This window comes from Cebus imitator, unplaced genomic scaffold (genome assembly GCF_001604975.1).
Source record: "Cebus imitator isolate Cc_AM_T3 unplaced genomic scaffold, Cebus_imitator-1.0 Scaffold697, whole genome shotgun sequence".
Taxonomy (NCBI): Eukaryota; Metazoa; Chordata; class Mammalia; order Primates; family Cebidae; genus Cebus; species Cebus imitator.
This window is the reverse complement of record NW_016108012.1, coordinates 396,071-409,126: the sequence shown is the minus strand read 5'-3', so window position 1 is coordinate 409,126 and position 13,056 is coordinate 396,071. Positions and strand designations below refer to the sequence as shown.

The following is a 13,056-nucleotide window of genomic DNA, read 5'->3' as shown; positions in this document are numbered from 1 at the left end:
CTGCTTGAGGTCCACTCCAGATCCTACTTGCCTGAAAATCACCTGCAGTGGCCACAGAACAGTAAGGGTTGCTGCCTGTTCCTTCTTCTGGTATCTTCATCTCAGAAGGGTACCCACCAGATGTCAGTCAGAGCTCTCCCTTATGAGGTGCTTCTTTGGATATACAGGGGTCAGGGAGCCACTTGAGGAGACAGTCTGTCCCTTATCAGAGGTCAAGTGCTATGCTGGGAGCTCTGTTGTTCTGTTCAGAGCTGCTGGGCAGGGCTGTTTAAGTCTGTTGCAGCAGGACTCACAACTGCCTCTTTTCCCAGGTGCTATGTCCTAGGAAGATGGGACTTTATTTATAAGTCCCTGACATACTGCTTCCTTTATTCAGAGATGCCCTGCCTAGCAAGGAGGAAGTCTAGTTACAGTCTGCCTACAGAGGCATTGCTGAATTGCTACAGGCTCTGCCCGGCTGCTGTGCAAACTTCCTTGTGGTTTTGTTTACACTGGTAAGGTTAGAACTGCCTTGGTAATGGCAGACTGCCTCGGTAATGGTGGACTGCCTCAGTAACAGCAGGCGCCCTTCTCCCCACAGAGCTCGGCTATCTCAGGTCAAGCTCAAACTGCTGTGCTCTCTGTAAAACTCCCAAGCCAGTGCACTTCAGGTTGCTGGTCTTTGTCTGAGTGGGACCCCTGAGCCAGATCAGCTGGTTCCCTGCTTTCAGCCCCCTCTTTTTCAGGTGAATGGGTAGCTCTGTCTCTCAGGTGTTCCAGGCACAAGTAAAATGGCCACCTAGATTTGTGCAGGTTTTTGTGCTGGAAACCAGCTGCACTGGCTAAATCAGCCATTCTGGAAACCTATGGTGCTTCTCGGCTGGTGGATGGGAATATCCTGGTCTCTGGGCTGTAAAAATGGTGGGAGAAGTGCAGTATCTGAACTGGAGTGCCAGAGTACTGGAAAAGCCCCTCAATGGCCTCCATTGTGTAGGGGAGGGTCCTCCAGTTCATTACACTTTCTGGGTAAGGCAGCACCCCACCCTGTTCAGTTCGCCCTCATTGGGCTATACCCACTGCCCAACCAGTCCCATTGAGATGCACCTGGTACCTAGGTTGGGAATGCAGAGATTACTCGCCCTCTGCATAGCTCTGGGACTGTTCCTATTTGGCCATCTTGGCCGCCCAATCCGCCCTAAAATTTTATTAAACTAGAAAAGAACATGAATAGTCAAAGCCATCTCAAGCAAAAATAACAAAGCTGAAGGCATCACATTTTCTGATTTCAAAATACATGATAATGCTATCATAATCAAAAGACTGTGGTACTGGCATAAAAATAGACACATAGACCCATGGAACAGAACAGAAAGTCTAGAAATAAAACCAAGTATTTAGTCAATTCATTTTCAACAAAGCCATCAAGAACATGCAATGGAAAAAGGAAACTTGCTTTAATAAATGGTGCTGGGAAAACTGGATATCCACATGCATATAAAAATGAAAGCAGATCTTTTTTTTACACTATACATAAAGATCAACTCAAAATGGACAAAAGACGTGAATGTAACACCTGAAACTGTAAAATCCTCTGTATATTTTATACATGTCTTCTTTATGCTTATGACACCTAAATATAAACTTACGTATCTGACTTATCTCTAGATAATAACTCAGTGTCACTTATATGTGCTCAATAAACATTTACTGAAAATTCATGGGCAAATAAAAAATCATTGAATAATTAATGAATGTCCTTGAGATGAAAAACAAGTTAAGGGCTGTCTTTCTGTATAAGGCGGGAACAGAAAAATTAATATATAAAATCCTTCATTTGTGTTTCAGGAGAATTATTTTATTGACACCTTACTATAATTATTATGTCAGACTGATGTTTCCCTTAATAGCCTGATTTATTGACATGACTGCCATTAAATCACTTTCTACTCTTTGTGTGGTATCTCAGTCTAGTCTCAGCTCAATTTAGTTGGGTTCCTGCTCCTATTGCTTCACTGAGATTTTTGTCAAGATCCCTAATGACCTCTATACAATGGTTTTGTCTTATCTTCTAAATTCTCGGCAGTATTAGAGACCATATTCTTCTAGAAACACTTGGCGTCATACAACTCTTATTGTCTTCCTACATCCCTGACCACTCTTTCTAGGCACCTCACTTTCTTATATTCTCTTTTACTGTTCATTTTTGAAGTGTCCCATGGCTATGAACCACATCTCCTTCTTTTCTCTTGAAAAAATATTCTCCCTTGGTGCCTGAATCTGGAACTATGGCTTTTAAAACATCTGTATACTTATGATTCTCAAATGTAAACTTACGTATTTGACCTCTCCTCATAAATTCTGATTTATATGTCCAACTGATTGTTTGACAAAACCGTGAGCATGAAAAATAGCACTGCAGTCACAGCACTCCTCATGTACTTCCAGAACACCCTTTGCACTTTCTTCCCACTTCGATAAAATACACCATAATGTGCAATGTTAAAATGTATGCATTTTCCTGGATAGTTACTTTTATTTCACTCCTCAAATGCAATCAATGAGCAAACTACCTCAATTCTAATTCCAAAATATATCCCAAACCCATCCACTTCTCTTTATGTGTTTTCTGAATACTCTTGTTCAATTTGTCCATTTTGCACTTGAACTGTGGGAGACAACTCATAACTAGCCTCCTTGATTTTGTACCACAATCCACTGTCCATACAGTAACCATAAGAAGGGCCTTTAAAACCATATGCAGATATTGCAATCCCCTTGCTTGCTAACAGCATTACTTTATTACTGCTGTAACAAATTACCACAAAATTAGTAGATTGAAACAACAGAAATTTGTCCTATAGTATGAGATGAGAAGTTTAACCTAGGTCTCCCTGAACCCATTATTAAGCTGTTGGCAAAGCTTTGTTCTATTCCAGAGGCTTTAAGGGGTATCCTCATTTCCTTTTTTTTTTTTTTTTTTAAGCTTCTAGTGACTACTCACAGTCCTAGCTCACGGCCCTTCTCCACCTTCAAATCCAGCAACATTACATCTCTCTGTGTCGTTCTTTCATAGTCATATATTCCATTGACTCTCTTTTTACTTCTTTATTCATTTTTAAAGATGCCTGTGATTACACTGGGCCCACACAAATAATCTAGGGTAAACTATTTTGAGATTAGCAGGTTATAAACTTTAATTCATCTTTACCATGTAATGTATCATAGTTGCAGGTTACAGAGATTAAGGTGTTTACCTCTCTGGGGGGTCTCATTATTCTTCCTTAAATAACCCTTTTTGAATAGAATGTTCCTACTATCCAAGTAAATTTATTTTTATGCCCTTTCCTACCCAATGTCATCCAGTTGCCTTGTCTTTATTCCTATTCTTCAGGCAAAGCAAAATAAATCCTCACAGGCCCTTTGCACTAGCTATTTCCTCTGGCTTTTAATGCAGTAGTCTGTATCTTCAAATAACTGGCTTCTTCTTATCATTTAAATTTCTCCTGAAATTCTTCTTTTACAGTAATGGTTTACTAAATGAACACATATAAAGCAATCACCCATATATTATCACTTCACTGAATATATGTTCTCCAGCAATCTCTGCTATTTTCCTTATTTATAAATTTATTGGTACATTTATTAACATCTCTTTTTCTCACATACACATACACACACCCAAACGCATATACAATTCTATGCTCTAATAGAGGTGATTCTTTTGTTTATTCAGATTTCCTCATTGAAACTCCATCGCCTGAAAATAGATTAACAACCTCCATGAACTGACATGTAAGTAATGATTTTGCACCCCATTTGGCATCCCAAAATGTTTATATCTTTTCACCTGTCAAAATTCCAGAAGCACTAAACTGCTTGTAATTTCTTACACTTATCCTGCCATTTTTACCCTATGTGGCACTATATGTCCTCTCTTCATAAAGTAGCCACCCCTTTTACCTCTACCCCTTCACCTGGTTAACAACACTTAATTGTCAAATTTAATTTGGAGGTCACCTCTAAGATTCTCTCCTTGACTAAACTTTGATCAGGCTCCTGTAAGCTGTCTAGGTCTCAACCTTGGCAGCAGTCTTTACTGGGCTTGCATCACCCAGTTTTAGCAAGAATCTTGCTCAGTGGGTTTAGAAAGAATACCCTACTCTTGATATTCAATCATCCTCAATTACTGAACTCATATTTCCTCTTAGTAATTTTCCATCCTCTGATTCCCATTCTGCTCATTGTCTATAAATCCCTGCTTGTCCCTGCTATATTGATGAGTGAGCTCAGTTCTCTACCAGAGATTTTCCCCTTATTGCAATAGTATTTATTTATGTATTTATTTATTTGAGATGGAGTTTCACTCTTGTTGCCCAGGCTGGAGTGCAATGGCATGATCTTGGCTCACTGCAACCTCCACCTCCTGGCTTCAAGCGATTCTCCTGTCTCAGTCTCCTGAGTAGCTGGGATTACAGGCAACCGCCACCATGCCCTGATAATTTTGTATGTTTTACTAGAGGCAGGGTTTCTCCATGTTGGCCAAGCTGGTCGCGAACTCCTGACCTCAGACGATCCACCCACCTCAACCTCCCAAAATACTGGGATTACAGGCGTGAGCCACCGTGCCCAGCCTGCAGTAGTTTTTAATAATAAAATGTATCTGCACTCCTTTAACTTCTGTGTGGCCCTGGTTTTGTTTAACATCCTTTTCATGAAGTCTCTGACTTTCCAGGATTTTAAGGTATGTTTCCTCTATGCCAATTCACTATTTGTGTTTTAGTCATTCCTTTTATAATTCATCAGAAATTTCTGATTACAGGTTTAACACATGTAATAGCCTGCAAAAACATTCAGAACATTAATGTTATCTTATTTTTGTGTCTCTGAAATCTAGCTTATTCCCAGTACATAGTAGGTATTCAATAAATGTCTGTTGAATTACTATGGGCTTGTTCTTTGAGCCATGTTTCCTTTGTTCTTCTCCAGTGAAGAACTGGCATGTATTAATGTCACTAGGAAAAGGGGCTATATCAACCACTTTTTATAGTTACCTATTTGCTTTTCAAACTTTTCTATTTCAACCCACATGTGTAAATGTATACCATTTAACACTCCTTATTGAAGTTATCTTCTGACTAAAACAGAACTTTAAGATTAAAAGGTGAGGGAAGAGAAATAACTTAGTCAAGGAAGAGAACAGAACCTGCAATGGGTTTGTTTTCAAGCTAGCTTACCACTGAAGAATGAAACTGATTTATACTAGAGAAATCTGGCAAGCAAAGATGAGTTACACCTACTGAAGAAGTGAGGTAGCTGGTCTCTCATTGTTTAAGAGCTTTAGGGAGAAGAAGGGCCTAATTTCTCAGCCCTTCTGACCTACCTTACAGGTAACAAAGCAGGCTCCAGAAGCTAGGAAAAACCCTCAAACTAATAATGTGCAAAAGATGGCAGTTAAAAGTTGAAACAAAAAGGCTGATCATTGGTAAGGGAAACGGGGTGGGACAAGATAATGCAGGGTCGGCTGCAGTAAACTGCAATTATAACACCCTGGCTTCACATTTCTTTCTTTTTTTCTTTATCTTTATCTTTTTCTTGTTCTTTTTTTTTTTTTTTTTTTTTTTTTTTTTTTTCTTTTTTTTTTTTTTTTTTTTTTTTTTTTTTTTTTTTTTTTTTTTTTTGATGTCTTGAGTTTTGCTTCCCTTTGCCTGCACCCTACATCAGTCACCAATAATTAAGCTAAAAGTTCGTTTCTGTCATTGACCATATGTTTTCTGCTTTTGAGGTAAGTATTTCAGTACTTCACTTCTAAAAGTAATTTCTTATCCTTCTGATATGCTTGTTCATTTCTATAAGATACATTCCTAGCTTCACAGTGATCTGCAGTCCCTGATGTTCACTTTAACCAGCTGTCTTGCAGCTTTGATTCTGTCACTGTGACACTGGCAACTTATGCAGCATCATTTCCTTTACTTTATTGCTCTTTGGTTTCGTATACTTTCCAAATGCCCAATCATGATAATTTTAAACGTATTTCTTAGAAACCATATCCTGCTGCTGAATGATGCAAAAGAAAATCTTCTAACACTGCAGAGTTGTGTCATTAGAGATTTACGATTTACTCATAACTATGCCCTCCATACTATTCTGCAATCTTATTACACATATTTAATGATTAACATTTCCCATCTCCCTCAAAAGCTATTTGAAACTTGTATTTCCTTAGGCTCTAAATAATTCCTCTTTTCTGTCTTTTTCTCAGCTATTAAGCTTACTTTATTATTTTCTTTTTCTTCATGAAAAATCAAGACTATTATCTGACTCTTTTGGCTTCTTATTAACCTTTAATGTATCTCTTTATTTCTATCTTTACCTTCTGCTGATAGTTTCCAATGAAGATGTGTTTCTTCTGCTGTCTTAAGACAACTTTGTTATAGCTATTTTCCCCATTCTCTGTTTTGAGGACTTTATCTATCATTTTCCCTAATTTTGTAGAATATTTGATTTATTCTTATGTATTGACTTATAACAATTTACACATGCATAGTACTTTCCCATCTTATAGAAAGTTATAAATAAATGAGAAAAGAATTAAACAATTCTTTGACAATATTGAAACTTATAATAGCTCAGTTTTCTTTTTCTTTGTTTTAAAATACTATACCCTCACCACCTTTACTTTCTTATCTCTTATCCACTATCACCATTTGTTTCTTATATTGCACTAAATTAAGGTGTTTCATGACTCCTTAATTCTAAATCCATGAGTACTTTTATCAGATTAACTTAATATTTTAGAGGCATTTACCATTGTTGCAGAGTTCTTTACTCTCCAAATATTTTCACCCCTGACTCTCATTAAATTATTCTCTTCGAAATTCTTTCATTTTCAGCTATTCCTCAGACTTCTCTAGGAATAATTTAGTTTCATTTGTAGCCCTTTAGAAGTAGGTATTCTCCTTTCCTTATATTCATGGTCCTTTTTTTAGTTTTTTTGTTGTTGTTGTTGTTGTAGTTGTTGTTGTTTTTTGGTTTTTTTGAGACAGTGTCTCACTCTGTTGCTCAGGCTGGAGTGCAGTAGTGCAATCTCCGCAGATTTCTACTCACTACAACTTCTGCCTCACGGATTCAAGTGATTCTCCTGCCTCAGCTTCCCGAATAGCTGGAATTACAGGTGCCTGCCACCATGCCCTACTAATTTTAGCATTTTTAGTAGAGACAGGATTTCACCATGTTAGCCATACTGGTTTCAAACTCCTGACCTCAAGTGATCCACCCACCTCGGCCTCACAAAGTGTGGGATTACAGGCATGAGCCACCATGCCCATAATTCCTGGTACTTTTTATTCATGCATTTTGATTCTACTCACTGACTTTCTCAGTGCATGACTGTTCTGTTACTGACTCCAAAATTTACATCTCCAGCCCAGGTCTTATCAAACACTCAAACTACCTTACAGAGAATTTAAACGTATTATATACAATATGAAGATTATAACTTTTTTCTTTTGGACAATTTCTTTCCTAGTGAATGAGTAACTTAATGTATCAGTTTATATACAAAGGTTCTTGGAGATGACATTTGACTTTTTGTCATCCACTATTCCTTTTTTGGAATTAGTAATTTATTTTTCAATAAATTTTTACTTTATTGTAAAGGTTTAACTATTGTACAGCTCCTATTATGTGCTTTTAGATGCTGATGGTATAAATGAAAACAAGGGCTCTATTCTCTAAGAACAGGCATTGACAACTATGGCCTATGGGCCAAATTTGACGCACAACCTGTTTTACTAATAAAACTTTGTTGAAACATAGTCACACTCATTTTTTTATATATTGTCTATGTATGCTTTTGTACTATAATGGCAGAGTTTAGTATTTATGACATAGCTCATATGGCCCCAAACCTAAAATACATATTTATCTGTTCCTTTACTGAAGAGGATACAATTAGGTTGTATCCTCTGGGATACAGATGTATGATTCCATGGAGAATATATTAGAGACTTGTCTGAGACTGTTTAAAGGAGTAAAGTAAAGAAGCTGTCACTAGAGGCCAAGTGAAAGATAAGGAGATCCTGAATTACTGCAGTGAGAATTGCACTGGAAAGTATATATAGTCAAGAAATATTTGCTAAATAAAATTAATTGGATTTCATCACTAATTGGTTATAGTGGTGAGGCTGGAAAAAGTAGGAACTAAGCATGTATCTCAATTTTCTTATTTTGGTGGTTAGGTAGAAAGAGATTCCAGCAAATAAAAAGGTAAAAAAAGCAACATAGTGAGGTCTACTACTACTACTACTACTACTACTGCAACTGGAGGAGCAATTGCAGCATCACGTATACAAGTTTGAGTCTTAAGGACACTGAGCAAAGCTCATACTAAAGGCATTGATGGACTTTTTGAGTACATAAGTGTTTCTGTAGTTTTTTTATGAATAAAAACTTTCTTAAGTATTTTAATCATATTCACTTGCTTGATCATTTTGTCATTCTTTATAAGATAGATTTCAATTAATGCTGTGTGGCTAATAGAAATTTACTGCATAACTGTAATCATGACAAATAATGAGGAATCACAGGGACAGTGTGTTTAAGAAAGGAAAATAGACTTGATAGAATAATACCTGGAGTACCCTTCAGGATTTGACACTCACTTGATACATAATGTTTGGCATGAAACTGGGTCTTGGTCCCTCACATGAGAAGAAGAATTATAGCAATAATATCAGTGGATGTAAAAACCATATAAAATACTATATGGAAAGCGCTTTGAAAATCATAAACTGTGCTCGCTTCGGCAGCACATATACTAAAATTGGAACGATACAGAGAAGATTAGCATGGCCCCTGCGCAAGGAAAATCATAAACTGCTATGAGAATGTGAACTATCATTATTGTAACCAAATTAATTTAGATAGAATATGACTAAAATATATCAAAACTGTTGACTTTGATAACTCATTTGCACATATATCCAGATATATATGTGCAAAACTTGAAAAAAATAATTTTCCATCTTAAACTTCTATGCATTTGTACACATTTGTCTTTATTTCTCTCTGATTCATTTATTCAAAAAGCTATTTATTTTTCTTAACTTTTATTTTCAGTTCAGGGGTACACAAGCAGGTTTGTTATACAGGTAAATCTGTGCCATAGGTGTGTGTTGTACAGAAATTTTTGTGACCCTGGTATTAAGCCTAGTATTTGTTATTATCCCTGATCCTCTCCCACCTCCCATCCTCCACCATCTGGTGGGCCCCAGTGTCTGTTTTTCTCCTCTATGTGTCCATGTTTTCTTATCATTTAGCTCCCACTTATAAGTGAGAACATGCAATATTTGGTTTTCTGTTCCTGTGTTAGTTTGCTAAGGATTATGGACTCCAGTTCCATTCATGTTCCTGCAAAGGACATGATATCACTCTTTTTATGGCTGCATAGTACTCTGTGGTGTATACGTACCATATTTTTGGTATCCAGGCTACCACTGATGGACATTTAGATGATTCCATGTCTTTGCTACTGTGAATGGTGCTTCAGTGAACATATATGTGCACATGTCTTCATGATAGAATGATTTATATTCCTTTGGGTTGCTGGGTTAAATGGTAGTTCTGTGTTTAGCTTTTTGAGAAATCACCACACTGCTTTCCACAGTGGTTGATCTAATTTACATTCCAACCAACTGTGTGTAAGCTCTCCTTTTTCTCTGCAACCTCAACAGCATCTGCTATTTTTTGCCTTTTTAACAGTAACCATTCTGACTGGTGTGAGATGGTATCTCATTGTGGTTTTGTTTCCATTTCTCTAATGATCAGTGATGCTGAGCTTTTTTTCATATGCTTGTTGGCCATATGTATGCCTTCTTTTTAAAAAAGTGTCTGTTTATGTTCTTTGCCCACTTTTTAACGGGGTTGTTTTTCCTTGTAAATTTGTTATAAAGAGTAGATACTCATCCTTTTTCAGGTGCACTGTTTGCAAAAAACTCTCCAACTTTCTAGGTTGTCTGTTTATGATAGTATCTTTTGCTGCGCCGAAGCTCTTTAGCTTAATTAGATCACATTTGTCAATTTTTCCTTTTGTTGTAATTGCAAAAAGATATTTATTAAGCATCTATGAATGCACTGTACTTGGTGAAATGGATATAGAGTTAAACAAGACATTTTTTAAAAAATTCCTTCCCCTTGGAGAGCTTACAGCCTACTTCAGTAAGAAAGATACTAAATAAGATGTATATTATTTACATGATAAGTTATTATGAAGAAAAATTAAGCCGTTGCCAACATAATTAAACATTTTGGAGGCTGGGGAGCCTTGACAACTTTAAATGATGTAAAAGGGTAATCCTCATGAGATGGTGACATTTGTGCAACTACTGGAAGAAGAAATCCAGATGGATAACAGAAGTAAACTCAAAATATTTGAAGAAGACAATGATTAGAATATTTGAGAAATGTCATCTGAGCCAACTATGGCTGGGCTGTGATAAGTAATGATAAAAATATAAGATCTTAGACATCTTGAAAGCTATCTTAAGAACCATGGCTTTAGGGTGAATGAGATTAGATATCACTGAAAAATTTCTGAGATGAAAAGCAACATAATCTTGTTTACATTTAACAAGAAAACTAGCTTTTCTGCAGAGGAGAGGGTAGACAAGGAAGACACAAGACCAGATTAAAAAGCTATTGAAGAAAGATAAATAGAAATGAATGGTGTTTTCAAACTGGGATGCCAATTGCGATATTAAAGAACAGAGTTCTGGTTATATATTTAAGGACATAAAATGATTTTATGATGGATTAGAATATGAAAAAGAATGAGTTAGTCATGACTCCAGGTTTAAGGTTTTTTTTTTTTTTTTTTTTTTTTTTTTGAAAGGAAGAGCTGTACATCATTCTGGAAATTTAAAATTTAAGGTAATAATTCAATGTCCAGGTAATATATTAGGTGAGGTTGAGATGGAAATACAGATTTGCACACTGTCATAGAATAAATGGAAACAGCAAGGGAATAAATACAGACTAAAATATGTGTAAGGACTAAACCTCTACAGTTAGGAGGGTGAGATATGTCAGGAGAATGAAAAGAGAAAATAGACAAGGATGGATCGGGGCAAAAAGAAAATCAAGAAAATGAGGTATTGTGAAAGCCAGATTATGAAAGTATTTCTAGGAGGAGAAATAGATTAATTTCATTAAATAATGGTGACAAAACAATTCAAGGATTAACAATTTTGCAAGTTAAAAGTCTTTGATAACTTTGATAATAATTCTTTCAGATTAATAGTGGAAACAATAATCTGATGGTAGTAGATTATGAGGGAAGACTTAATGACAAAAGAGCAATAAAACTCTATATTTCAGTTGTGTGATAAAATGAAACTTAAGAAGTAGATGATCAGGGAGAGACACTTAGAGAACAAGCTAGAATCAAGAAAAGGAGTTTTTTTTTTTTTTTTAATTAAGATAGGAGAAGCAACATATGATTGAATTTATGCTAATGATAATTTTTTTGGTAGAAAGAAAAAAGAGATGATGCAGGCACAAGCAGATAAAATTGCTGGAGTCATTACATAGTTCTAAATGAATGGTACCAAGTGCATAAAGAGTGGGTTTGCCCTTTTCTAGGAGCACTAAAGCTTATCCATATCAACTAGAGAGAAGGCAGAGTATTTAGTTAGATATGGGGATAAGTGATTAGATGATGTGGAGGGAACTTCTTGAAAATCCTCTTTATATTGCTGCAACTAAAATTTAAAAGAAGGCATGGAAGCTTTGAGGGATGAGGCTAGGGAAAGAAAACACTAAGTTTTTATTCAGGAGTATCAGAGAGTGAATGGACTGGAAGAAATATAATGAGTAATATTAGACCCATTTGAAAGTATTAGCAATGCATTTAAAATAAGAAAAGGTAACGGAATTACATGTTAACATCTAAGCATATTCAGTTTAACATGAATTGAACATGAGTTGCTGCATCGAGTAGGCAGAGTTGGATTCAAGAAGAATTGAGGTTGCCTAAATGAGTATAAAATAATGGGTCTAAGATATTCATGGTTTATTCTTGAGTGATTACAATGGCTGTCTGCCTATGCAATTCAAGCTGTTTAAGACAAAATGTGTAAATGTAGTAAAAGTTAAAATCAAGTCATAAGAGTAAACAATTATGGATCTAAAAAGGCATGGAGATTTTCCAGCTTCAACTATAATATGTAAACAATTAAAAGTCACTATTCCTGTCATTATGAGAAAACACTGGAAAAAGATAAAATAAATGACTTTTGTTGGATCAATCAAAGAACTGAGGTTGCAGGAAAAACTACCACGTCAAAATCTTTAGAGATTGGTGTATACTTAAAACCACAGAAGAGATTCGCCTACCTAGACAGAAACCTTGGAGTCATAAACCTTTGCAATAAAACAAAATTCCAAGGTAAGCCAAAAGACAAAACAGAATGGAAAAAAAAATCACAAAAACAAAACTCAAATATGGCACAGGTATTACAGTCATCAGAAACAGAATAAAAAATAATAAATAATGTCAAGTGATCTAATGAAAAGATGGACAATGTGGGAAAATGGATGGTGTAAACAGAGATGAAAAGTCTAATAGTTAAGAAGAAGTGCTAGAAAACAAAACAAAAATAATAATATAACAGAAATGAAGAACACATTCGATGAGTTATTCAGTACATTTGGCATAGCTAAGTAAATACTCAGTGAATATGACAATGTTTTAATAGAAACACTCCAACTGAAAGGTAAAAAGGAAAAGGAAGTAAAGAGAACACACACACACACACACACACACACCCTGAAGAGCAAACTAACAAACTATGAGACAATTTCAAAAGATAAAATGTATCCATAATTGAACACCACAAGGAAAAGATAATAAAGTAGTAATATTTAATGCAATGATAGCCAATAACTTTTCAAAAATATGACAAACCAAAAACACAAATTAAGAAAGATATCATCAGGCTGAATAAATATCAACAAACAAACAAGAAAACAAACCACACAAACACATGTATACCCCAAGGCATAACAAATTCAAAATGTAGA

General features: G+C 35.8%; 1 non-coding gene across 1 annotated transcript; it reads left to right on the top strand.

The window, feature by feature from the left end:
* Positions 1-8,770: 8,770 nt before the first annotated feature.
* On the top strand, positions 8,771-8,878 carry LOC119469534. The gene has a single exon (XR_005198355.1). It is a non-coding gene; the product is annotated as a U6 spliceosomal RNA (small nuclear RNA).
* Positions 8,879-13,056: the final 4,178 nt, after the last annotated feature.